This window comes from Danio rerio, chromosome 11 (genome assembly GCF_052040795.2).
Source record: "Danio rerio strain M-AB ecotype USA chromosome 11, GRCz13ab, whole genome shotgun sequence".
In the NCBI taxonomy this organism is placed as follows: Eukaryota; Metazoa; Chordata; class Actinopteri; order Cypriniformes; family Danionidae; genus Danio; species Danio rerio.
In genome coordinates, this window is record NC_141031.1 from 36,801,709 (window position 1) to 36,826,639 (window position 24,931).

At 36.8% G+C, this 24,931-nt stretch overlaps 1 protein-coding gene and 1 long non-coding RNA gene across 8 annotated transcripts in view; both read right to left on the minus strand.

Moving 5' to 3' along the window:
* The window catches only part of col6a2 (collagen, type VI, alpha 2), a 39,630-nt gene extending 36,704 nt beyond the window's left edge, over window positions 1–2,926 (minus strand). For 4 of the 7 annotated variants that reach the window (XM_087273943.1, XM_087273941.1, XM_087273946.1 and 1 more), the window contains exon 1: window positions 2,757–2,926. The gene's annotated coding sequence lies outside the window, so the exon portion shown is untranslated. The remainder of the gene's footprint in view (window positions 1–2,756) is intronic. The other 3 variants (XM_087273944.1, XM_087273942.1, XM_087273947.1) reach the window with 1 other exon arrangement.
* A 14,679-nt stretch (window positions 2,927–17,605) lies between these two features.
* On the minus strand, window positions 17,606–24,248 carry LOC141376646 (uncharacterized). Its single transcript, XR_015502838.1, has 2 exons — window positions 24,209–24,248; window positions 17,606–21,886 (listed from the first exon to the last, which is right to left on the minus strand). It is a non-coding gene; the product is annotated as an uncharacterized LOC141376646 (long non-coding RNA).
* Between the last annotated feature and the right edge of the window lie 683 nt (window positions 24,249–24,931).

Sequence of the window (24,931 nt, forward strand, 5' to 3'; positions counted from 1 at the left end):
GTAGAATCTACAGTAATTAACTGGCAGCAGTTAACCAGTACCTTACTGTAAATAATTACAACAAAAATTCGATATTCACATTTTCAGCACCATTTAGCTTCCTGTGTACGTTTTTACAGTATTGTCTATGACTACCCTACAGTAAAATACAATTCATATTAGTATTGGGCGATGTCGAACAATTTGGCATCGTAAGATGTCTATTGTGAAACATCGCAATGGACGATAGCATTGTCGTCATAGGCAGCGGTGAATTTATTATTTATGAATGATTAATTCATTCATAACGAATTAATTATTTGTAGCCTACAATTTCAACTTCCTGACCTGCATGGTCTTTGTTTTACCTATAACCAAATCATAAATAAATAAAGTTACACACAAATTACTACCTGTCAATTCTTTTTTCCACAGTACTCTGGCATGAATAGGCTTCCCTATGGTTTGGTAAAAAAAAAAAATGCACAACCAACAGTGTCTGAGGTTTACACTAAAATTACTAAGTACGAGCATGAAAGCGAAAGACTGAAGCAGTGTACTGACGCTGTGACACATTACCTGATAGATTTAAAAGACTGAAGAGTTGTTAGATATAGACAAGATTAATTAAATATCAAATTTAACAACTATAGTGGATGCAATCCAGCGGTACATCCTTCATAAACTGTCTGATGTGCAATGCTTTCTGGGCAGACTGCTGGAGCTTTTGACAGAGTTTGTGTGTGTGTGGTCATGTGATGTGCGTTTTCAGTGGTATAGTGTGGACGGAAAGATCTTTTCAGTAATGCTAGGTGAAATGCCAGTGTGTACATGGATCGTTTTCATTCTAAAATGGCATTTTAAAACTAAGACGCATTAGTGTAAACGGGGCCTAAGTGTGTATTTTTCGCGAGCAGGTTGCTGCTGCGAGAGGGCGGGGTGGAGGATCACTATCCTGGCTCAGCGTCGTGATGTCATCGGTGCTGAACGATGGCATCGTGTATCGACCTAACCCTAGTTTGTATTACAGTTAAATACTTCGTAATTTACAAAAATAGTTACCAGTGTGTCATTTGCAATGTTAAATGGGGTTGTAATTCTTTTTGTAATTAAAGTTGTTTAGTATACGGTCTTGTGCTTTTGTCTTTTTTCACATACATTTTTTTCTTCAAATCAAGAATTTTTATGTATTTTTCAAAGATCCACCTGCTTTCGATTGAATAAGTTCTTGTGATTCGGAAGTTCAGAATAGAAATAAAGCTGTTCAATTTGCAGTCCTAAAATCCTGAGGAGCATCAGCATTTTACATTTTTATCATGAACTTTTTAAAAGGATTTTCCAATGGCATTATTATGGCACCAGTAGGAGTTGTGTTTGACATTACCAAAAAAAAAAAGACTTCAATATATTATTTTACAACATAACTAATAAAGTCTCACCTAACAGGCTCTGACTTTAAACAAGTTTTTTTTATTCACGTCAAAGTTTGTGGTGTTGTGATTCACCTCATAGCTGGTTGGTTCTGCTAGTGGTTTATAAGAGTTAAAAATCACTATGACAAACAATTCCAGAACCATGGAAACAAAAAAGTAGGCGTGCACTAATTCAATCTAACTTAAAACAGGGTGTGGCTTAAATAGCAGGAAGTTGTGTATAATTGCAAAGCAAAACAAGTCTCCATACTAATTATCTTGGTCATTTGAATTATTCATAGTTTGTTTTCAATGGAATGGTTAATAAAGTGTGAATATTGTCTTGATGAAGGTTCTACTTTGTACTCCACTGTTAAAAATGGACCAATCAATGCATTTGGGATTCCTGCACAGAGATTAAAAACTAATTTTCTAGTTCACTAAGATGGATTTTCATGCAAACATCAACAACTGGAAGTAATGCATTTCAACAATTATTCAATCAAATGTCTAATAAAAGACATTCTGACTTTCTGAGGCTCCCTATACTCTTGATATGTCAATTTTGTCTCTAACAAACTGGTTATTTGCTTAAAAATAACATGAGATCATACTTTCTCTGGACCTCTCATAGGCTAATTCAGACTAACTATTACTACTAAGCTGTCAAAGCAGATTCAGAATGGCTGCTGCTAGAGACATTTTCAACAAAAGTTATTATGACAGCTTGTATTTGAAACAATTATCTCAGCTAGGCCTCACATTTAATTAAATGAGTCAATCTGATACCCTATATATGCCATAAAAAGGTGACAAAACATAAATATTGACTTAAGCACAAAAACCTTATTCCTGCTTACATCCAAATATCACGTGATGCAACAACTTACCAAGAAGTGCAAATAATTGCATTGATATATTGCAAACGTAGCATATAATGTACATTAATTAATTAATGGATTAATTAAATTCATTGTTTACATGTTATTACATTTATTTAGGTTTCATTGCCTGTTAGTCTGTTTTCATGTCTATTAAACAATATTAGATATATGCAAACATATACAATAAATACTTAATAAAGTCAACTTGCGTCTAACAATAATGCGATCAAGGCTTTATTATTTGATTAAATTGTATATGTGATCAATAGGACGAAATAATATTGATGAAGTGCATGCAAATCCCACTTTTTTCTCTATCTCTTCGCTAAATCAGCAAATATTAGAAGCAGATGATAAAATACTAACTACTGTAACTGAACATTATAATAGGCTAGCTTAAGTGCTCGTGCTTTTCCAAACCTGCACTCTTCAGAGTCAGCAATGCATTTGCCAAAGTTATATAAACTTAGTTTCGACTTACCCACCCAAGACCAGAGAATCTTAAGAACTTCTCGACTGCTGATTTATGTTGAGGACTACCAAGCATACATTCCGAACCAGGTAGAAGCAGAAATCAGAATAAAGTCCAAAATGAGGGAGTGAGTGAGAAGCCAAGCTGCAGGAGAGGTTTCCTCTGCGCTTCTCCCAGCTTGAACAGAAGTCTGGATCCTCCTTCATGCGCGCCGCTGCACCGCGCGCGTCCCCGCTTCTGTCCGCGTGGCGGCGCTGTGCTTCCACACTGACGCTCTGATGAATCCTAAGAAGGGTGTAGTGTGTGTATCACCCACGCATGTTCACCAAAATTGGAGTGAGACATCTTATTGAATTATATTTAGTGTTTTCTTTCAAAAAAAAAAAAAAAAAAGGCTACGTGTTAAAGTAACAGCGGGATCTCTCATATGGGCTTTCTTCTCTAAAGTGCGCTAATGAAAGGCACATGGATGAAGCATCTGCCGGCACAATGACCATAGTTCTGATTCAAAGGATCTAAATGTTTTTTTGAGTTCTATTTGTAGTTTTCCGGAGAATACAGAGGAAACACTGTCAGATGTAAAACAGACTAGTCCTTATAGATGTATCACTAAACCCTTTTAGCTATATAAATTAGATACACTCTTAGGGTGCTTTCACTTAGAAACATTAGTACGAGAGCTGTTACTGAGGTGGTACCTTTTTCTAAAGGTATACCTTTGTAGCTAAAGGGTCCTTATTAATACCTCAAGGGTACATGTTAATACCTGAAATGTACAAAAGGCAAGGCAAGTTAATTTATATAGAACATTTCATACCCAGGGGCAATTCAAAGTGCTTTACATAAAAAAAGGAATAAAAGAGATGCATGTATAAAAAAATAACATAAAAAAAAGATGAAAACAGCGTAAAGACAAATATTCCATATTTCAAGACACCGTTGTATCATATTTTCTCATTTTACTCTGGGACTTCCCCATTCTGGTAATCACCCCACCCCCCAGCATGCTGCAGTGAATTACAGTACATGACAGGACCAAGTCAGGTGGCGCGGTGGTGGTGGGGGGATTTGGGGAGGTTTCCGCGAGACAGAACAACATGAGAGATGTGTCTGAAATACGGGAGACTTCTGGGAAAAAGTGTTGGCAAGTATGGGTGGTGCAGTGGGTAGCGCTGTCTCCTCACAGCAAGAAAGTCGCTGGTTCAAGCCTCAGCTGAGTCAGTTGATATTTCTGTGTGGAGTTTGCATGTTCTCCCAGTGTTCACGTGGGTTTAAAATAAATGCGCTGTAGGTGAATTGAAAAAACTAAATTGGCTGTAGTGTATGAGTGTGAATGAGAGTCTATAAGTGTTTCCTAGTGCTTGGTTGCAGCTGGAAGGCCATCCACTGCATAAAACACATGCTGGATAACTTGGCGGTTCATTCCAATGTGGCGACCGCAGATTAGTAAAGGGACTAAGCTGAAAAGTAAAAAGAAAAGTAAATGCTATTTAATGCAAATTTTGATTACAATAAAAAAATTAAAACAGTTTAGATGACAATAACCTGTTTGTGCACAAAATATTTCCAGCCTAGATCTGGCCCACATAATCAGCTTTTGCTTGGCCCACATGCCACAGTGAAATATGGTACATACAGTAAATAGACCAAGTCTGACTTCTTTACAGGGTCAAACATGGACCATATGTGGGCCAAGTTTTAGCCAGGTTAATACCCCACTGGGTCAGATATGTTGGTGTTTCATGACTCGAGTGAATTTGATAAACCCGTGAAGCATTTTGCTTTATGGCTACACCTTTTCTAAGCAACCTGATTGGTGGAATTTTTACTGTACTCAAAAAAATTCATTGTATTTTAAAAGAGGGTCAAGATAGGCCAAACTTGGCCCACAAATAAATTTTTAACATTTGGGCCAAATACTACATTTAAAATCTGACCCAAGTCTTGTGTGCTGCATTCAAGATGGTGCCACCTCTGCCAAACCTGGGACATGTTTGGCCCACATACTGTATGCCAGTGCTTGACAAATGCCTGCTGTGCCAGCTTTATGCCAAATCTGGGCCAGAAGTCTTTGCTAATTACAAAAATTGTATCTAGAATGGCAGCACAGTGGCGCAGTCACTACTTGGTCACTCCAAGAAGGTCGCTGTTTCGATTCCCAGCTGGGTCAGTTGGCATTGAGTTTTCATGTTCTCCCCATGTTGGTGTGGGTTTCTTCCGGGTGCTCTGATTTCCCCCATGAGTCCAAAGACATGCGCTATAGGTGAATTGAATTAACTAAATTGGCAGTATGTATGTGTGTCAATGAGCGTGTATGGATGCTTCCCAGTTTTGGGACTACGCTGAAAAGAAAATTAATGTATCAGGAATTTTAGTGGTCAAAAATGCAAAAATAAGAAGCATTTTGCCGAATGCATGGACCAAAATGGACTTACTTTTCCTACGCAAGATACAACATAAGAAATATGACCTACATGCTCTTGAAAAACTCCATAAGCTCTGCCAAGTCTTTTTTTTATAAGTCATTCTGTGTCCATGGTTTTGGCCAGAGTCATTTCCAGTCAATTACAGTACAAAGCCAAGCACAACAAGGTATTTGCAGTAACTTGTGGGCATCTGACAGAGCGGGTGCCAGTCACATTTGACAGAGTTACTCCACTGAGTCACATGCACATTCATAGTGCAGTAAAAATTAAATGTTCATGCCCCAAAAAATGCACAAAATGTTTACACACTGCACACAAAGAAACACCATAACCTTCAAAAGCATTCAATCGCCACATGAGAAGGAGGAAATTACGGAAAAATCTCTTGAAGCCGTCTGTATGCCATATGTCCGTTTTTGCTGGCCTTTAAGAAAGGGCTGCTGGATTTAGGATTTCCCCTGTGTGGACAGAGAGAAAGTCGAACATGAGAGAGAAAAGAAGATATCTTTCACATCCTTTCCAAAGTTCCACAGGATTTCAAATCACTTGCACAAATATCCAGCCGAACCCAAGTTACATAAGATAGTAAAGCAGCACAGGAAGCTCTTTATATTCTGAATGCTGGAGGAAGATGGGGAAAGGCTCACTTATTTGATCTGTTTTATCTAATGGGCTTTTTATATTTATTTTTTTAAATCAGGCATTGGTGTGGACAGCTTTTGGTCTAAGGAATTTATTTTGTGAGGTGCTTTCAATTTATTTATGCTTTCAAATTGAGTTACAGGATCTTGAACGACGATTAAAAAGTTACACTTATTGTCATTTTTAGTAGCTTGAAATGATAGAGTGGGAACGGAAAGCATTCAGGCGCCATAAACATTTTCACTCTTTGTTATATTGCAGCCATTTGCTAAAAAGTGTTTTCCTTATTTATAATAATAATAATAATAATAATCATCATCATCATTATTAATATTTACATTTAAGCATATATATTTTCTAGACACTCAATGCGCTTTACACTTTTTTGGGGGGAATCTCCTCATCCACCACCAGTGTGCACCCACATAGCAAAATTTCTCTGGCCCAGCTCTGGCCCACACAATCAGGTTTTGCTTGGCCCACATGCCGCAGTGAATTACGGTACATGACTGGACCAAATCTAGCTTCCAGACAAGGGCCAAACACAGACCATATCTGGGCCAAGTCTCAGCCAAGTTAAAAACTCATAACTGGGCCTGAACTGGGCCAGATAGGTTGGTGTGTCACGATTGCAATGAAATTGATAAACCCATGGAGTGATGCGCTTTAGGCACACTCTGGGCACGCTTTTTCTCAAAGTGACCTGATTGGTAGAATTTTTTTTTCTTTGTTCAAAAATGATTTTAGTGTTTTTTAAATGTGGGTCAAGACTGGCCAAACTCACATGGCCCACTTATCAAATTTTTAAATCTGGGCCAAATACTACATTTTTAATCTGGCCCAAATCTTGTGTGCCGCCTTAAAAACGGTGCCACCTCTGCCAAACCTGGGCCATGTTTGGCCCACATGCTGTATGCCAGTGCCGGATGAATGCCTGCTGTGCCAGCTTCTTGCCAAATCTGGGCCAGAATTCTTTGCTACTAGGGCAGCATCCACCTGGATGACGCAACGGCAGCCATATTGCACCAGACCGTAAACCACACACCTGATTGGTGGAGAGGAGGCAGGGTGATGCAGCCAATTATGATATGGGCCATGATTGACTGAGGCCAGTGGGCAAATTTGGCCAGGATGTCGGGGTTAAACCCCTACTCTTATTCGAAGGACATCCTGGGATTTTTAACAAACCACAGAGAGTCAAGACCTCGATTACAGTTTTTTTCCAATTGTTTACACAGATTTTCTGTAAGCAGGTCTCATATTGTCAGAACTCTACACACAAATCACAAAACACGCACACATTGGGCAAAACTCTTCAATTCTTCTGCAAAATGAAACTCTACATTCAAAACGATGTGATTTCTTCTCAAAATGGTATTTTGTTTTCAAATGACACACACAAGCCTTCACATCAATAGACAATTATAAGAACAGTTGAACACTGATGTGCTTAATGTAAAACACTATGACCATTCATCATAATGACTTACTGTCAGGCTTTTTTGTTCAGTGTTACACTTACTACAGACAGACAGTATATAGGCCTACAGAAGTGCACTGTAAAATATTTCAGAATATTGTTTTATACAAAACACACAAATACCAAATACATTTTACTGTATTTTCCCCACAAAAACTGTGTACACAGTGTTCGTCCCAACCAACACAATACAATAACAATACAGTTACAGTAAAAAAAAAAAAAAAGGCAGCTATACTGCATCCTCTTTTCTGTTTGGTCTGGCCAAGCAGCGGGGGAAATGTCACCTTGCATGGCGAATCCAGCCACAAAAAGCATCAACTGCTATAGGGGTATACGTGTGTGTGGATTTCGGTCATACACTTTCCATCTCCAGGCAGAAAAACAATTCCTCAATAGGTTTGAGGAATGGAGAATATAAAGGGAGATAAACCACTAAAAATTGTGGGTGGGCAGTGAACCAGTTATGATCCAGATGAGCTCTGATTTCTAAATTGAAATTCAGTGAGACAAGTGTTTACTCATGTGATGAGTTACAGTTTTTCTCGATTGCTTGGATGTAGTTGTCAACTGAAACTCCACATTTTCAAAACAGTTAACACACAGGCCTAAACAGCGGCACTCATGGTCAAAATGACACATTTTGCTTGCAAAAGGCACATACTGTGTCAAAACATTTAAAATATGCAACAAAAGCTAGTTTTACCTTCAAACAACACAACTTGCAAACAAGTATATGAGCTCTTTCAATTAATCATTACACAATTTACAACAAAATACAAAATACAGAACTCAGTGCACCACCATTGCTTGTCATTGTAGCCTATTGCCAATGCCGTTTGTTGTCTTTCTATTTGGGCTGTCAAATTTGCCTTTTTGCAAAGAATTGAATCCAGAAAAAGAAATGTTTTGATTACATTTATGTTGAATTCATGACAATTTTCAAACTGTGGCTGAAAACTGAAATACTGTAAAAACAGACAAAAGGAATAAAATACTGTAAATATTAGAGAAAACACATGTAAACCAATGTACAGTCAAATCTATTGGGAGTATAAGACATAGCCACTATTGACCTCCTCCATCCATGCTGTCACAGAACAACACAGACCTTCCACCGTTTTATAAGGTTTGCAGACTGATGGCTTTTTGAAGATTTGTGTGAAGTAGTGTCAAACCGGTGCTTCACTGAATTCATATTGATGTTGGTAGTTTCTAATAGTTAGGAATATATGGTTTCTGTTCGGTTACCATAACTAAAACAATGGAGTTTGGACTGCTTGAATGACATCCGTGTTAGCTGTTTTGAAAAATGGTGGGGAAAATGTGTCAACCCAATGAGAAAGAGTTTACACATTTGCAAGACCGGTCCTCTGCTCTGCTGGGATAGTGAAAATGAAAATGAAGTGGAACCTAGTTTCTTTAACCAGGTCAAAGCAAACAAGAAAAACTGTAGTATGCAAAGTAGGGCAATTGACTTTACAATTGGGAATGACAGTGTGTTCCTTGTGAAAACAAAATATTTTCTGCATGAAAATTGTGCAAAATGCAGAGAATTGTGTGTAGTGTTTTGAAAAAAGTGTGTTGTAAACCTGCAATTTGAGTGTAAAGCAGGAATTGTGCTTGTAGTTTAGCAGAATTGGTTCAGGGGGTTGGTGTATCAGTTACATGTTGTAGAAATTGTGTCTGTAGTACAAGTAATTGTGTGTAAACAACTAAGAAAAACTGTAAGCTACTTACTGAGCAGTATAGAGTCCCGATCAATATACTGGGGTGTTAGGACCAACACAGACGGCAGTTTGATCGCCTACTGCTGGTTTGAGTAACTCCCCTTGTGGCAGCAATCTAGCTTTCCCATGTGGTCTCCCAGTCAGGTTCTGAACAGGCTCAGCTCTGCTTAGCTTCAGTGGGCGACCATGTGAGATTTGTAGAGAGCTAGCTGCAAGCATTGTTGCCAGATTGGACGGTTTTACGCCCAATTGGGCTGTTTTGAATGTGATTGTGCGGGTACAAAATGGCATTGGCGGGTTGACAAAATTTAGGCGGTTTTGAAGCGTAACTTTTATATGCAACTTACAGTATTCAACAAAACATTACTGTGTGCTCCTATTCCATTGAGTTAGTAGTGATCAGTGCATAGCGCAAACCGTGTGGGCTCACACGCAAGAGGAGGTGAAGGAGAGTTGTATCAAAATGTGATCTAGTTATGTTGTGGTTCTGTGACTGCTGTTGTTGGTTGCTGTATGGTTAAAAATTAATTATGACAGTTGAAGTAACTAGGTTAATTTCAAAATTAAATCAATTAAAATAAAGCAAGAATCTAATATTTTGGGTGTTTTTTGCGCGTTTTGGTGGGTCTTGGACAGTTTTTGGGCTGGAAAAATTCTGGCAACACAGGCTGCCAGCATTACAAACAACCCCCCATATTGACAGAAAAACACAGAATTGTTGACATTTTTGCAGAAAAACTGAAATATCACATAGTCCTCCTAAGCATTCAGACCCTTTGCTCAGTATTTAGTAGAAGCACCCTTTCGATCTGGTCCAGACATGAGTCTTTTTGGGAAAGATGCATCAAGTTTTTCACACCTGGATTTGGGGATCCTCAGTCATTCCTCCTTGTAGATCCTCTTCAGCTCTGTCATGGATGGTGAATGTTGGTGGACAGCCATTTTTAGGTCTCCAGAGATTCTGTATATTGTCTGGGTTGGCTTAAATATAAAGTATGGTAAAATAACAGTAGATTTATTAAAAATGTTTTCCCAAACTGTTAAAAATGTCTGAAACATTCCCTTTGTTAAACTGATGAGTTAAAATAGTGCAAGTAAAATATCTGTTAAATGTTGAGATTATTTAGGATTTCTACTGCATTATGGGTCCATGACCACATGATTAAGATGTGAAATTTTATTTCAGTGGTATTAAACCTGTAAACCTGTATAAACCTGTACAATAACATAAAATACAGTCTGCTCATTACAGTTTTCTGTATTATAATCTACAGACAATGTGTTTTAAGCTACTAAAAATGTGAATAAATGTCACTTTGTTGATTTTTTCAACATCAACCATTGTCAGAACAGAGATCAACGCCCCATACGAAAAGAAAACACACATCGATCTGTTAATTAGCTAATTTTTTTAACAGTGTACCACACTGAAAAAAATAATTTCTGCAAAATTGTAGCAAACTATTTACAGTTGAAGTCAGAATTATTAGCCCCCCTGAATTATTAGACCGCTTGTTTATTTTTTCCCCAATTTCTGTTAAATAGAGAGCAGCTTTTTTCAGCACATTTCTAAACATAATAGTTTTAATAACTTATTTCTAATAATGGATTTTATCTTTGCCATGATGGCAGTAAATAATATTTGACTAGATAATTTTCAAGACACTTCTATACAGCTTAAAGTGACAGTTAAAGGCTTAACTAGGTTAATAAGGTGAACTAGGCAGGATAGGGTAATTCAGCAAGTTATTGTATAATGATGGTTTGTTCTGTAGATTATCCAGAAAAAATATACTGTAGCTTAAAGGGGCTAATAATTTTGTCCCAAAAATGGTGCTTAAAAAATTAAAAACTGCTTTTATTTTAGCCAAAATAAAACAAACAAGACTTTTTCCAGAAGAAAATATATTATCAGACATACTGTGAAAAATTCCTTGCTCTGTTAAAAATGATTTGGGAAATATTTAAAAAAGGAGAAAAAAATTTGAAGGGGGCTAATAATTCTGACTTCAACTGTATATGCGTTGAATTTAAACAAATTAAATTTAGTAATGTTCAATTAATTTGTGTTTAAATTCAGCTCAAATAAATGGTTTACAACCACGTACCTTAAAAAAAGTAAATCCAAGGAATCATCTTTGAATAATGTTTTTTGTGCATTTTATTTACTTTATTTAATTCCGTGTTAAAAGTCTTCTTTATAGAAGATCTATTTTATTTTGGCAATAATGTTTTTCTTATCTGCATTGTTTAAGCTGTCATTTGGTGAGTACGCATTAAATTTATTTATACTCCAATACCCAAACCCTGAGTAGTAAGCATCAAGAATATATAAGCATGGATTTATTGGATATTGATGTTACTGGTTATATTCCAAAAGTGCAATATATACATTATATAAAAATAACCTGTAAAACCCCTATTGGTTGATTACTAAAATGAAAAAGTATACATTACATTTTTTTCCAAAAAGTCCCAAATGCAGTGTGAATATCCTAAATGCCTCATATATTTAATTCTCTGTTTAGTGTGGAAAAAACAGCGGCATTAAAATCAATTCAATTGTAGCTGTTTTATTAGGCATTTAAGGACAATAAATGTGAAACCGATGTCAAAGTGCAAAGGAGGATTGGATGGCCATTCTAACTTTGTAGGTCTGCTATTTGTTAACAAATCAGAGGCGCAAACAGTAACACACTTGACTGCATACATACACACACCCTTAAAACACACATATTTTCATGGTCACACTCATAAACTCACAGATGTGCATGCAATTCCTCTCTCTCTCACACACACACACACACACACACACACACACACACACACACACACACACACACACACACACACACACACACACACACACACACACACACACACACACACACACACAAGAATGACAGCAACTTCCAGCTGGATTTTATCCTCTTTTTTTTGCTACCCTTTCACTTTTAAACACTTCGTGTGCGGCGTGTTCCAACTTCCAATGTATGCATACATGTACTGTATATCAAGTGCAAACACAGTCAAAATATGTATACACCACTGACCTTTCAACCTTACAAGTACAAGTACAAGTGCAGATCTCTACTCAGAATAGCAGATGACAAGTATTTACATAACACGTATCATCTCTGCTCTCTGAATTTAATGTGTATGTCCAGATATTAGGATATTTAAGAAATTGTTCTAAATTATTTATGACCTGTTATTAAACTGTAAGTCTAAGGCCATGTTCACATGGCAAAATTTTTCTTGCAGTTGTTTTTTAAAAATTTCCACATCCATATAAAAATGGGGACGCAGTGGTGCAGTAGGTAGTGCTATCACCTCACAACAAGAAGGTCGCTGGTTCGAGCCTCGGCTGGGTCAGTTGGTGTTTCTGTCTGGAGTTTGCATGCTGTCCCCATGTATACATGGATTTCTTCCGGGTGCTCCAGTTTCCACCGCAAATCCAAAGACATGCGGTACAGGTAAATTGGGTAGGCTAAATTGTCCGTAGTGTATGTGTGTGAATGAGTGTGTATGGATGTTTCTCAGAGATGGGTTGCAGCTGGAAGGGCATCCGTTGTGTAAAACATGTAAAACAGCATATTCGAGTGAAATTATGTAAAATGATGTTGTGGGACTGCTGTACAGAAGTTATAATTATGGCTTGTAGACGGCTAAATTTTGCACTTTATTTTAAGCATGGCTGTAAACACGTACACAGTTATGAATATATTAAAACATGTGCTTGTTTGTTGTAAAAATTTGTAATAACAACAAAAAAATACTAATTTGTGCATCTCCTTCTGGGTGCAGCCATGCTGGCGTTGTAGATGTTGTATTCTGGGAAATTTTCTTACCATTTGGTTTCGAATGTGGTCCTAAAAAAATCTCTGTTTTGGGACACACCAACCTGGGGAAGGGCTAAGAGGTAGAATAGGGACTGGGCCTTAGAGCGCACTCACACTATGCTATCCGAACTGTGCTCAGGCCCGTTTCCTGGCTCATTTGAGAAGTGAGGGTGCTCTGAATCGGGCTCAGGCACGGTTCACTTGGCCGGCCCTGACCCTGTTAGAAGAGGTGTGCCAGAGCGCGGTTCACTTGGGCTTTGGCGCGGTACGCTTGTAGTGTGAGTGCAAACCGCGCCTGAGCCCGAAACTGAAGATGAGACGTGACTTTTAAGAAACTGTTTCATATAGATTTATTAATCATTCTTACTGTTCAATCAACGCATACTGTAGATTATTAAAGGCGCAAACCCCTCACTGCATGACAGCTGCACCTTTAGCAAACCTCCTAATTCCTGCAGCACGAGGACTTTATGATTGTTTATGAGCATCAAAAGTGGCTGGTCTGTACGGCGAAATATTTGACTGCATGTCACCGCATCCCAAACAGCTAAAAAGATATGACTAAAGAAATCTCCACTGTGCTGAGTGAAATCGCTATTTACTGAACATCGCATCATCGATGACGTAAGCATGCTCAGGCATGAATGCAATATTAGTGCGGGCCATCGGGGGAGATGGGAGGGGGGGCGAGCATGCTTCGGCCCGGTTCAAGGCAACTGTACATAGTGTGAGTACGCCCTTAGACTCCTTTTAAAGCAGACACTTTACTGACCTTTTTCTTCACGTTGAGTGGGTGCAGCCATTGGAATCTTTTTGGCTCAAGACTTCCAGTCTTGATTTTTAGACATTAAAAACAGCTAATTTTCCTGCTTGTTGTTGCAAACTGACATTTTATTTATTATTATTCTACTTTTTATGTATAGTCATGAACACACTTTTTTGTAGAGCAAGTAGTTTGATCGTTTTCTGGCGTTAATTATTCCTAGTAATTTCTCCCACAGGCATCTAAATCAGAAGATCTTTAACATTCGTATAATAGTTCCACACTGTAGAATAAGGTCAATAGCTAAACTGGGCAAAAAAAGTGCTTCCAACCACATCATCATCTTCATGGTGAAGGTGATTGGTTGCTGTCGCCTAAGGAGCCAATGAGATTTCTCCTCAACGTTTAAATACCTTAGCATTGTGCAGTCTGTAGAATATAATAAGATCCCTCCTCCACCCCAGCTCCACCTGTGTAGATCTGCTATGGGGATTTCATATATATTATGTTTGCAACAACAGTGTATTACGTACATTGTCAGACAAAATGTCTGTGAATATACTGGCAGTAGGAAGTGTCAGTACTTGTTCTTGGTCCTTAATAAAAGCAGCAGCAGCAGCATAGCAGATCTATACCACCAAGCCCAAACACATCAACCTTTCTATATTCATATTCATTACAAAACTACTGTAGATCTCTCTAAGAGTTCTTATGACATAGAAAATAGAAGTTAAATAAATATTACTTTTGTAACAAAAAATGCTCAACAACACTATTTCCAAAGGAATATGGAATTATCTATCGGAAAACATATATAACGTTTACCCAAAACTGAAATCATGTCATCATTTACTGTTTGACTTTCTACTGTTGAACAGTTAGAATGAAATTTTGAAGAAAAACATGTTGTGAAAGTCAGGTCTTCAGCTTTCTTCAAAATATCTTATTTAGTGTGCAGGATCCCTTAAAAAGTAGCACAGAATCTAAATAAACAAATAGTGAGCAGATTTTCACTTTTTGGGTGAACTATCCCTTTAACTCTAAGCAAAATTTAACAAAGCAGCTGTTTTAAATTTGAGGTTGATATCTCAAAAAAAAAAAAGAGCTTTTCGTAATGTTTTGATTGGGTGCAGAATCTAATTTTACACTAAATTAAATTAGTTCCTCATTTATTTCCAATGTGATCATTGTTTGACTGCGAACAGCACATGTGTGATCATTTCAAGACCACTTAACCTTTTCAAATCCTGTTTGTGTGTGTGTGCATGTGCGCGTGTTTGTGCCAAAATTAATCCATTCATTCAGATTTCAGACAAAAAATTAGGAAGCACTTCTAACTATACAGTAGACAACATCTGAAGAGGATCAAAACCTTTCATCAAAGTTGCTCTATTGTACTCATTCTTGTCTTCTGAGTTTGTCTGAGGCAATTCAAATGTTCACTACTGTAATCTTGAATAGTGTTTATAATGGGCAGCATGCATGGTATACAATCTGATACCCCCATTTTTCAATGAAGTATATTAGATTAGCCAGAAATTTTAAATGAACTGATAAACACAGCTTCCTGAGATGGCCTTATCTGATCAGTTGAAATATTTCTCTGGAAAAACTGCTGTCAAGCACCTGTGAAGGAACTCAAGGCTGAGGAAAACAATTTCGGCTTGACTTCTGCAGAATAACCAGGCTCTGCTCATGAAACAGTGATGGGTTTGTGTTTTTTCCATGTTTCTTGGCGACGATTGCATATTTTCTTAAAAAGGAGAGAAAGGGACTGAGAGAAAAAGGAGATGGAAGGGGTCTAAATGAGGGGGGACTAAGCCTGCTTCGTCTCAGAGGCACTGGATGACTAACACTAGAGGAATGATTCCACACTTACCCACAGCGAACAAATGAAAAACTACTTTCTCCGCCACATCAAGAGTCTACTGAACAACTGCAGAATAACATATAGTATGCCAGTGATCATTTTACAAAATACAGAAAGTCTAAATTATTAGATACTAAGTCATAATTATGAGATTTAAAAATAATTTATATTCTATGAGCCACAATTTCGAAATTACAAAGCAAAATAAGTGTTAAGTGACAAAACAATAATGAAATAATTGTTATACTAAATTATGAGATAAAAATTGAACACATTTCAAGAGTTCAAACTTAGATATAACTTGATAATAATAGTAGGTTTGACATTCAATCAATCAATTCAATCAATAGAGAACCCTGAGCTCGGAGATAATTGAGGCCAGGGCTCCCGCCTGATCAATGAGCATGTAGGAGGTATGAGATCAGGTAGTTCTCGAGAGCTCCTCCTGGTAAAGGAAAAAAGGGGGAAATGGGGTGGATAGGTGGACTTCTCAAAAAACAAAGATGAAGGGGTGATGCTAGTCGGGCTATTTATAGAGAGTTTGGAATGATCCCATTGGCCTACTAATGATTACAGATGAGAGACCAGCCGAGATCAATCATATTACATGTTCCTCTCGAAATTATTTTGTGAAATTTCTCTTAGAAACTACAAAGCATGGTTTACTGAGTACTGTTGTTATTATGAAAGAATTATAAAAATTGTTTGATAAAATTAATGCAATTAGTCTTAATTAAGACCCAATAATGATTATGATGCAATAATGATACAAAATGTCACAATTACAGGAAACATCACCGACAAAAAAGACAAAAGTTGAAGAAAATTATTATAAGAAAAAACAAAATGAACATTAAAAAATTAACAACATTACACAATTATAAATACAAAACTGAACTTTTTATGTAATAATTTTGAATTCTTTAAAAAAATAAATAAATGAGGCATTTTCTTTTCGCATTTGAAACTCTTTGGGCTCTATTTTAACGATCTAAGTGCAAAGTCTAAAGCGCACGGCGCAAAAGCATTAAGGGCATGTCCAAATCCAATTTTAAGTGCGAAAGAAACTACACTTTGCTCCCCGATACAAGGTGTAACAGGGTTGTACTTATTAACTTCTACACCTTCCCCAAACATAAACCCAACCTCACAGTAACTTGCTGTGTTTCATTAATGTCTATTACACCTACATCAACACTAAACCCTAATGTGCATTAAACCAGAGTCTCATCTCCTATCTCCCAGAGTCAGTTGCGTCGCACATTTGCTATTTACGTGGCGGACTTTGTAAGTGTACGAACTGATTGCTTCACTAGCGAGAAAACATCTGCAGCATGAGGATAAAGAATGAGCCTCCTCCATTCGGCCTCTTTACTTTTACTCTTTCCTTTACTTTCGTGGATAAGAAAGCGTGTTGTACGCACTCCGCTGAAGACATCCATAAGCCCACATATTTAATTTAGTTTGTAAAGCGCAAAGATTTGTTTCAAAACTATTTCTAAATTCCGCTCTAATTTCCAGCAAACAAATAAATGAACAATAATAGCAAAGTGTGCTCAAAAAAGTTATGTCCAAACACACATCCTATAGCCCCATATAATGATGCATACGTCTCTGAAACCCGGCAGGTGGAGAAATCTAAACTTGTTTTTATCATAACTTATAAATATGCATGTAATAAATAATACTACTACTAATAATAACATTATACAAATGCATATTGTCATGAATAAACTGAAAAAAAATGAGATGAGGCATAAAGGGAGTGGATTTTATATTTATGTAGAAAATAACAATTTTTGTAACATTTTAATCCTTTAATGCGTTTGGACCTGCACTGGACTTTAGACCAGATTTTAGGTGGTCAATTGCACAGTCTATTACATTTCCTTAAAATAGCATTGCGCCAACAATGCGCCTTAACACACCTCCTTTTTAGACCGGCACACCTATGAGTCCACAAAGTGGTGCTAACGGATTTGCTATTTAAACAACGTGGCGCAAAACGTGAGGGTTGTGCTGGTCTGAAAATAGCAACAAATCCCGCCATCTTGCACCTTATAGTGTCAAGTGTATGATGGAGCCCTTTATGTGGAATATGTATATTTTTCATTTTATTTTAAGCAACAATCATGCACTTAACCATAAATCTTAAATATTGTCAATTTAAAATCTTTAAATTATGATGTGTTGTCTCATAATTATAAGCTTTCATGTCATGATTACAATTTCCCTTACACTTTGGGAATGAACTTCTGAACACTCTATATGCCATTAAACGCAAACCCTGACTCCTGTGTGTTATTCAAAACTCACAAGGACTCTTCGTTCTGAAATGTAATGTTTCATCTTGTGTACAACTAGTAAAATATGTTTAAACAGGAAAAAAAGTTGTTTATGCAATTGAAGACTGACGCCATGAGAAGTGTGCGTGCCATCAGTCCTGTGTGTCTCCTTTCAACTCTTGGAATCGGCACCAAAACCAATTTCCTTATTCAAACGAAACCATGGGTTTAGAAAAACGGAAGCACAACAAACAAGGATATCGTCATTATAGCGCACCCGAACTCACTGTGCAAATCTGTTTTTAATAAAAGCAAAGCGTTACGGCCCAATCATAGTTTACTGTGACATTTAGCTTAAGATAACATTTAGTCTGGTGCTCCAAACCAGATACATAATCCTTTAGTTGGCATACGGCACAGTTTTTTAGTCAGCATAACCCGTTACGTAAGGCTAACCAATAGCTAAATCTTCAGAACAGTGGATCCCTTTGAGAACATTGACTTTCTCTGGACAGGGAAACATTGCCTCAATGGGAATATAAAACATGTTCACAAAATATTCCTTATTTAAGGGTACAGTGTGTTGACGGTTATATTGAGTCATGTACTTGCGCTTTGTAAACACACTGTGGTTTGTTAGTCAGTTGGGCTGCGCTCACATCTTGGCCAGGTTAAACAGAAGAGGGCCGAGTTTGTAAATAGTCATTTGATGAAGCATTTTAACTAACGTTTTGGCTGGTGCAGGTGCAAATCTGAAAAGGACATATTTATTGCGCATGATGTTTGTCTATGAGGCTGGAGGATTTTCAGATGCAGTCTTCAGTTAGTTTTGGATAATCAAAGGGAGTCGCTGCAAACGCTCACGCTTCTTAATGGGTGGTCGATGACCAATGAACAACTTTTCATGCACCATTTTCTTTCTTAAATTTGACAAATAATGTGTTTTAGACTATATTGCAAGTGATTTGTATCACCAATATTCAGCAGAATTCAGAATTTAACATTTGGCTTGAATCCCACTTGCCAAAAAAGAGTGCTTTTTTTAGCATTGCTTATTCCGAATGTATTTTTTCCCATTTAATTCTGTGGACTGTGTACATAAAGATGCATAAAGCATAAAACACCATGATTTGTTTGCAGATATTAAGAAACACAATACAGAAAGCAAACTGTTTATCTGAAAAACAATACTAAAGTCAGTTATTCTCCTTTGAATACATGCGCTCCGTGTAGAAATGGTTGTCATTGTTTTGATCGGTGTAACTCCACCCACTGCCAGTTTACCCAATTATATAATGAAGGCTGCAATCAAAAATACAGCCTGCGGAAAAATAAATTGAATGAGACGCAGATTCAGTAGTAAAATCTATAGAAAAAAATCAGAATACTAAAAAAATACTATATACAAATATTACAAACATAAACATTAGCAGAGCAGCTAAGGCTCTGTTGTCAGACATGCTCGCTGCTGTTGGTGTCATCAATCTGGCAACCTGTGTGTGTGCCAACAAACACAAAGTGAGCTATCAAGCGAAATGACCATGGGCTCTATTTTAACAATCTAAGTGCAAAGTCTAAAGTGCAAGGCACTAAAGCATTAGGGCAATGTTCGAATCTACTTTGGCTATTTTAAGGACGGAAAAAGCCACAGCGCATGGTCTAACAGGGTTGTGCCTATTCTCTTAATGAGTTATGGGTGTGTTTTGAGAATAAACCAATAAGAGTTTCATCTCCCATTTCCTTTAAGAGTCAGTTGCTTCACGCCATGGTGCATTTGCTATTTACATGGCAGACTTTATAAATGGAAAAACTGAACGCTTCACGCGTTCAGGAAACGGTGTTGTACACAATCCACTAAAGACATCAATTTGCCTACATAATTAATTTAGTTTGTTAAGCACAAAGACTTGTTTCAAAACTCTTTCCAAATTCAGTTCTAATTTCCAGCAAATGAATAAATGAAGAATAATAACAAAGTGTGATCAAAAATTATATTATACCCAAACACACGTCCTATTCTTATGCCCCATATTGTCCAAAACCTGACAGGTGGATAAATCAAACAGGTGGACAAAATTAAATATAAATATGCATATAATAAATAATTCTGATAATAATAATAATACCATGGAGGCAGTGGTTTTTATATTTATGTAGAAAATAATAATTTTTGTAATATTTAAATTCTTTAATTCTTTTTCATTCATAAAGATATTTGTGTATTGCTGTTCATTTTGCGTGTTTTAAGCAATGTGTAAGCAAGGCACGCGTACTCTGCACTGTACTTCAGACCTGCTTTCAGCTGCTTTCAGTCTATTTCAGTTCCTCAAAATAGCAACGTGCCACCAATGCACCTCAACGCACCTTTTATCTAGACCGGAACACCATTGAGTCCACAAAGTGGTGCAAATGGATTTGCTATTTACACAACATGGCATAAAACGGGAAAGTTATTGTTGTGCTGGTCTGAAAATAGCAACACATCGCGGCAAACACTTCTTGCGCCTTATTGCGCTATGTGTATAATAGGGCTTCTTATATAAAACTACAGTCTGATTTTGCCAAGTATGATGTGATCCTGGATTCAACCATAACTGTGAATTATTCCCAAAATCAGAGGGGAATAATATTGGATAACAATCATGTAGAAGTGCATAACTCTAACCGTAATCCTCAACATAAACTATAAACATATCCCTTAATTCTGATTGGCTGATTGGAATGTTGTTCCAGGATCAACACAGATGTTAATCCAGAAACGTGTCTTACATGGTGAATAGACGCTGTTGTTTTGTGGTGTTTATTTGGTCTTGCATAAAGAACTGCATGAAACTTTCATAATCCATCAATAATATATCTCTGTAAATATAATTAGTGTAAAAAGGAACTACAGCTGTTGTGGTCATACTGCACCAAGTGTTCATTTTATTGAGAAACTGCTGTCCAATCTCACTGAATTTGAAATGAGTGAACTGTATTAAAATGTATGATTTTTTTAAATATGCAGGTATGAATGCTCTCTCCTAAACATGACCATTAATGGGACATGAGCAGATCATACAACCAAATCAGGTTGAATTAATTCAAATGAACTAGCCACTAATCCTCTAAAACACAAAATAACAAAGTATTGCCATGTGATTGTGTTAGGTTTGCTTAAATGACTAAGAAAATCCAATACATTTCCATTAGTTTCTCCATTAGGTCTCTCTTTACTCAAACTAACCAATTATATTACGTGCAGTATAACCAAAATCAAGTACTGAACTTTCAAGCCAACCGGTAAGATTTTGCATGAATTCCATCATTAATCAGTAAGGCAGCGGTTTATGTTCTAGTGAAAAGTTCAGTTTATTAAATGATTAATTATTTAAAGTGGACGATGTAATGACTCCATTATGGTAGTGATGATCCATGCTTACAATAATATGAAATGTTTTGATTCAAACGGGCTCCCCCTACCTAATTTAAGCCTGTGACTCAGCTTCTCCTACAAAGCGTAAAAAAAGATTGCATGTGTCATTTGACTAAGTGTTTAACCGTGGCTTTTGGTCTCCCGGTTCTGTGGTTCACTATTGGCTGGAGTTTGTTTAAACTAAACTAAACTCCCACCATGGAGCTCTCACAGCTCTCATTGCTCAAGCAAATTACAGTGCATTGTGGGATTACCCAGCTACACCATTCAAGTCAAACCTTTCCTTCCCCTCTCCCACTATTTCTCTCTTATCCACCTTTTTTTTAACTCCTCCATCTTTCCAAAAGTTCCTCCTGCATTTTTGCCAATGTCTATGTACCAAACTTAAACAAAACATAAGTTCCAATTTCCTCCAGTTTATTTACTCAATCCAGTCTTTTTTATATACATTTCCTCTTTTGTTTTCAGTTACTGCCATCTTTAACTGACCTCATAACTTTTCTCTTCAGGCGACTTGCATCCTTATAAGATAGTTGTGTGACCACATACCTCCAGATGTTGGCTCTCAGTATTTAACGCCAGCTGGGAGTCATTATTTGGGCACATTGTACCAAACCTCTCCGCCTCCTCTCCTTAAACTCCTCCCATACCTCAATACACTTTGTTTCCAAGACCAAAGTGCTTTTCTGTGGGATTTCAAGCAAATTTGGCAAATGAGTTTGTCATGTGAGTGGTGCTTGAGGCATGATTTGACAGAACATTGCTGTACTCTCTTTAAAAAAAAAAAAAAAGTAGAAGCTGGGAGTATTTAACTGTACCTTATTTACCCCATAAGTAGTACACAATAGCACTCTAAAAAGTGCATATACTTTTTGAAAGAATAATACTTTAAGATTTAAACCTTACTTTCTGAGAGAGTAGTGTACATGAAACTTCAAAAGCTACCCATGTTGTACCAATTATAAAATCAAGCATACAGTAAATCTGGCAGGATAATGAATCAAAGATGTTGAAATCAGTCAAAAGTTTGTTTATTTCAAGGCTAAATGTCTTTGTGTTACGAAACTGCTGAATGTCGGAAGGTTTTGCTAATAGAAAGCACATTTGGCTCGCTCAAATGTTCAGGCTTTAGCCTTGTTTTAAGAAAGAACAGTAATGTCAGAGATTAAATTTGCCCAATGGGAGGGGAAGAAAGTTGAATTTGAATGGGGTTTGGATGTTTTAGCAGCTGCAGCTTTTTTTCCGAATAGGAGTCCAATTGGGAAGGCTTGTTCTTTGGAAATGGAATAGAAGCATTATTTAAAACATGGACCCAGGATCAGTTTTAAAAATGAAATACTGTTTAAATAAATACTGTTTTTTTAAAGTAATTTAACAATGAATACATTTTTATTTTAATTTAATAATATAGTTAATTCATTCATTTTCTTTTCGGCTAAGTCCTTTTATTAATCTGGGGTCACCACAGCGGAATGAACCGCCAATTTATCCTGCCAGTTTTATGCAGCGGATGCCCTTCCAGCTGCAACCCATCACTGGGAAACACCCATACACATTCATTCAGTCATATACTACGGACAATTTAGCTTACTCAATTTAGCTATACCACATGTCTTTGCACTGCGGGGAAAACCGGAACACTTGGTGGAAACCCACGGGAACACGGGGAGAACAAGCAAACTCCACACAGAAATGCCAACTGACCCACCCGAGGGTCGAACCAGCGATCTACTTGCTGTGAGGCGAACGTGCTACCGTGTGAATGAGTATGTATGGATGTTTCCCAGAGATGGGTTGCAGCTGGAAGGGCATCCGCTAGATAAAACTGGCTGGATAAATTGGCGGTTCATTTCGCTGTGGCGACACCAGATTAATAAAGAGACTAAGCCGATAAGAAAATTAATGAATGAATGAATAATTTTATCTGTAATACAAAATAAATAAACATTGTAGTCTACTGCTTAAAATGCTTGAGGTCTGTAAATCCTTTAATGCTTTGCAGTTAGGCTATATGAGTAAAAATTATATTAATATGGACTCTATTTCACAAGACTGTTATGACGCGTTCAAAGGTCTTTATAACACTATCGTGAAGTTTTTCTTTTATTTTTTTTACCAAATAGGATTGTAAAACAATGTATTTGTTATACTCCTCGATAAACTGCGCTCTAAATTTACCCAACCATGATGCCTTCCTACCAAGAAAGGCACCCTTGCCATAAAATGCACCCCCTCTGAAATGTGCATCTATCAACAGAAATTGATTTAAACAATAATAATAGAATTATGACAATGGGAGTGACTGGGAGTTTTATGAATGGAACCCTTCCCATACAGAAGATAAATAAATTAATTAATTGATTAATAGATTGACTATATATACAATACCAATATTAAGTGAATTGTTTCATGTGTTTAAAACAGCATCTAGAATTTTGTGTGTCATATGTAGCCTAAATGTCTGTGTAAAACTCACCAAAAAAGCCTAACTTTAGGCTACACTACAGTCAATATTATTATTTTACATTTATTTGTTTTTAAAATGTGTTCAACTTCTTGTCCTTATCCATCAACATTAATAATCATTTTACATTTTAATCGTTTATTTTTGATGTAGAATGCTAATTAGGTCAATAAAGGGGTGCATTATATGGCAGGGTGCGTTTCTTCTTACAACAGTGGAAATGTCAAGGGCTAGATTGTTTTCTTGACTTTAACACATTCTCATTTTGATAAACTGATACCAACATCTTTCTGCTAGCTAAAAAGAGAGAGAGTACAAACGTTGCCTCCCATTAATTTGGGTATGAAGCAACTTCTCAGCTTTATAATTCTGTCCATGTTGCAAAATTCAAACGTTATTTTGCCGCTCTTTTTAACGTGAAGTCGGACAGCTCCTCGAGGCGGCAGCGCGTGAAGCGATCATATTTCCGCTTTACTTTGGTTTCAGAATGAAATAAACTCCAAAGAACATTAGAAGGTATGTTCAAACATTCTGTATCACTTACCAAAGTCCGTGTTTATGGATTTTTCCCCAGGGTTTTAACCGCGGAAATACGTCAAAAACACGTGATACAACCTCAGGAAAAAAAAACATTCAGTAGGCTAGCTAGCCTTAGTAGCCTATGTTTGACAAATGAATCCACAGCATTTATTAAGTTATGCAATGATTCAAAAGAAAACATGAACATTGGGGGAGGAGTTTATATAAAAAAACTTATAATAGCTTAGTTTAATGGTTAGTTTGGTTTTATGCTCTCCAAAGGAAACCTCACTATGATGGAGAGATTACATTCAATCTACAGAATCCCTGACCACAAATGACCTTAACAACATACAATACATTCTAGGTTGCACTTCATATACATTTGAGTAGAGAAGTAATGTTTTTTAAAAGATATGAGTAAGGCACTAACAAATCCTTGAGGAAAAAAACCTGCCTGCTTTTACATGTCCATAAAAGTGTTTATCATCTTACAATACTGGATCACTACCATCCAACACATAGCTACTACTGATGTACTAAAGGTAGAATGGATGGACTTTACACATTTGAGAAGAGAAGTAATGGTTTTTGAAAAGATATTATGTAAGACAGACTCCATAACAGTAACAAATCTTTAAAAAATATATATAATAATAAAATTCTTCCTGCTTAAGCATGTGCATGAAAATGTTTATCATGTAAAAATATTGGTACATTATCATCCAACATATACTAATGATGTACT